The following is a 3,766-nucleotide window of genomic DNA, read 5'->3' on the forward strand; positions in this document are numbered from 1 at the left end:
TGAGAATCGTTAAGCAGTGAAAAGTTAAAAAAAAAACCAAAATCGCACCCATGTCCAAAGAAAGCGGTTCAGTTTGGCAATTTTAATATGAAATAGGCAGAGCCTAAAAACGAACGAACTCCTTCAAAATTACCCTTTAGAACCTTTTAGAACCCTTGAGGATTACTCTTTAGAAACCCTTCAGAATTACCCTTCAGAATTACTCTTCAGAATTACTCTTTAGAATTACCCTTTAGAATTACCCTTGAGAACCCCTTCCGAATTACCCTTTAGAATTACCCTTTAGAACCTTTTAGAACCCTTTAGGATTACTTTTTAGAAACCATTCAGCATTACCCTTCAGAATTACTCTTTAGAAGTACCCTTTGGAACTCGAAAGAATTACCCCTTAGAACCCCTTCAGAATTACCCTTCAGAATTACCCTTCAGAATTACCCTTCAGAATTACCCTTTAGAATTACCCTTTAGAATTACCATTCAGAATTACCCTTCAGAATTATCCTTTAGAATTACCCTTTAGAATTACCCTTCAGAATTACCCTTCAGAATTACCCTTCAGAATTACCCTTCAGAATTACCCTTCAGAATTACCCTTCAGAATTACCCTTTAGAATTACCCTTTAGAATTACCATTCAGAATTACCCTTCAGAATTATCCTTTAGAATTACCCTTTAGAATTACCCTTCAGAATTATCCTTTAGAATTACCCTTTAGAATTACCCTTCAGAATTACCCTTCAGAATTACCCTTTAGAATTACCCTTTAGAACTCTGCAGAATTACCCTTTAGAACTAGTTAGAACCACAGAATTACCCTCTCGCCAAATTATACCATATATTATTATTGTTGTATAAAACCCTTTGGAACCACTTCAGAATTACCCTTTAGAATCAGCCTTTAGAATTACCTTTAGATCCATTTAGAACCCATTATAGTTACCCTTTAGAACTCTTTAGAATTATACTTTAGAATTACCCTTTAGAATTACCCTTTAGAACCTTTAGAATTACACTTTAGAATTACCCTTTGGAATTAACTTTTATAATTACCCTTTAGAACCCTTTAGAACCCATCATATTTACCCTTTAGAACCCATCATATTTACCCTTTAGAACCCTTCAGAGTTACACTTTAGAATTACCCTTTAGAATTACCCTTTAGAACCTTTAGAATTACCCTTTAGAATTACCCTTTAGACCCCTTTAGAACCCATTATAGTTACCCTTTAGAACCCTTTAGAACCATTTGGAATTACCCTTTGGAACCCATTAGAGCTTCCCTTTAGAACCCCTTAGAATTATGAGTGAGCCCGTTTTTCCATTGGGCCAAATTTTCATTGGTCTTCAAGGCCCTGTTGCATACCTTCCTGCTGTACTGCTTGAGCATTGGTTTGCCTTTCACCAAGCCCGATGTGCTGGGGCCAGGCCAGAGATTACATGTTCGTTATTGTTCTCGCCAAATGAGACCATGTATTATTATTGATGTTTATATTATAAGTATTAATCAATATACGGTTTAGTAAATGTGATCATTAGTTTTGTTATTTATTTATTTTTTAATAGAATGCCACACCACGGAAGAACGATTAAGGTGACCGAAACACCTTACATGGCGTGCCTTTAAAACATGGAAAATACTCTGGGTTCTTTGTAGTTAATTTTCCTCATCAATTCAGGAGATCATGACGATCATTTTTGTGTGTCACATTCCACATAAGAATGCTCCAAACCATTCCAATCACACACGCACGCACGCACGCACACACACATACACACATACACACATACACACATACACACATACACACATACACACACACACACACACACACACACACACACACACACACACACACACACACACACACACACACACACACACCTCATTTATCTAAAGTGGTCTCAAGGGGTCTACAGGGTCTTAGGGGTATTTTGGTCCTCAGGGTCTTTTGGGTCCTCTGGATCTTTGGGGTCTTTTGCGTTTTTGGGGACTTTTGGGTCATCTGGGTCTTTTGGGTCCTCAGTGGACTTTTGTGTTATTTGGGTCTTTTGGGTCTCTGGAGTCTTTTGAGTCCTTGGAGACTTTTGGGTCTTCAGGGACTTTTGGGTTATTTGGGTCTTTTGCGTCCTCAGGGTCATTTGGGTACTCTGTCTTCTAGGCCCTCAGGAACTTTTGGGCCTTTTGGGTCTTCAGGTTATTTTGGGTCCTCAGAGTCTTTTGGGTATTTTGGGTCCTCAGGGTATTTTGGGTCCTTGTCATATTTTGAGTCCTCGAGGACTGGATCAACTGGGTCTTTTTGGTCCTTAGGGACTTTTGGGTGTTTTGGGTCGTCGAGGTGTTTTGGGTATTTTTGGTCTTTGGGGACTTTTGGGTCTTTTGGGTCCTTGGGGGTATTTTCGGTCCTTGGGGATGGGGTCATTTGGGTCTTTTTGGTCCTCTGGGACTTTTTGGTCTTCTGGGTCCTCAGGAACTTTTGGGTCTTCTGAGTCTTTTGGGTCTTCAGGTTATTTTGTGTCATATGGGTGTTTGGGGTATTTTGGGTGCTCAGGGTGTTTTGGTTCCTCAGTCTTTTGACTTCTCAGGGACTTTTGGCTCCTCAGGGTCTTTTGGCACCTTAGAGACTTTTGGGTCTTCTGAGTCTTTTGGGTCTTCTGGTTCCTGTGGGTCTTTTGGGTTCTCTGGGTCTTTTTTAGGGCTCTTTAGGGGTATTTGGGGTCTTAAGGTTCTTGAAGGTCTTAAAGGGTCTTCAAGGGTCAAAGAGGTCTCAGTAGACTAAAGGGTAAAAAGGGTCCATTTTTCATAGAAACACCATGTGAGAGAGTGGTTCTTCTTCTTCATTTGTGATTGACGGACCGAAGGATGGACAGAAATCGTCAAATAATGAAGCGGCTTCACCGCTTAAAATCTTTTTCTTTATTTTGATTTTTTCAAGCGAGGAGAGGAAATAGGATGTTGAGGATGTAGAAGCAAAATATCAGGGAAGAAGAAAACAAAACGAGAAAAAAGGAGACATAATTTTCAGACTTTCTGTCTGAGGATCGGCCTTTTCAGGCCTTGAACAATCCAAAACAACATGAAAGGCAAAAACAACGAACAAATTAACATGAGATTCAAGCTGGTAGGCGACATGGGTGGTCACTATATAATTGCATACTAGTCATACAGTTTTTGATAGATCGGGATGAAAATTTTTGACAAAGACGTTGATTATAGTGCGCATAAAAGCGCGGAAGGCGATTTTTGATTTTCGGATTTTTTCAAAAATTTCAAAGTCCCGTCGCAAGGCAACGGTGGCGTCAATAGCAACCATGCTCAAAAAGCATAGAACTAGATCCTGGTATGAACCTTCCAGTCAAGTTTCATCAAAATCAGTTGACTCCTCTGGCCTCCAGAGCTGTCCATTACATACAAACAAACAGACAGACGGAAAACCTGAGACGAAGGGTAGTTTAGTGACCACCCAACATACAGACAGACGGAAAATCTGAGACTAAGGGTAGTCTAGCGACCACCCAATAACACAGGATACATCAGCAACACCTTGACAAGACAGAATAATACAAACCATCACAAATCAAATTCCAAAAACTCATCTTTATGATGTGGAAATGAGGAGCTCATATTTTCACCATCGTGTGCAATTTCACCACAATTTCTTTATTTAGTGTAGTGGAATTGCCTCTGAGCTCTGAAATCACATGTAAAAGTTAATCCCGAGAGGAAGTTCATTGAACAACACCCCTTTTCCCGATTAATCATTACATG

The sequence above is a fragment of the Eptatretus burgeri genome, chromosome 15 (genome assembly GCF_056783735.1).
Source record: "Eptatretus burgeri isolate ZD-2024b chromosome 15, Ebu_testis_v1, whole genome shotgun sequence".
Taxonomy (NCBI): Eukaryota; Metazoa; Chordata; class Myxini; order Myxiniformes; family Myxinidae; genus Eptatretus; species Eptatretus burgeri.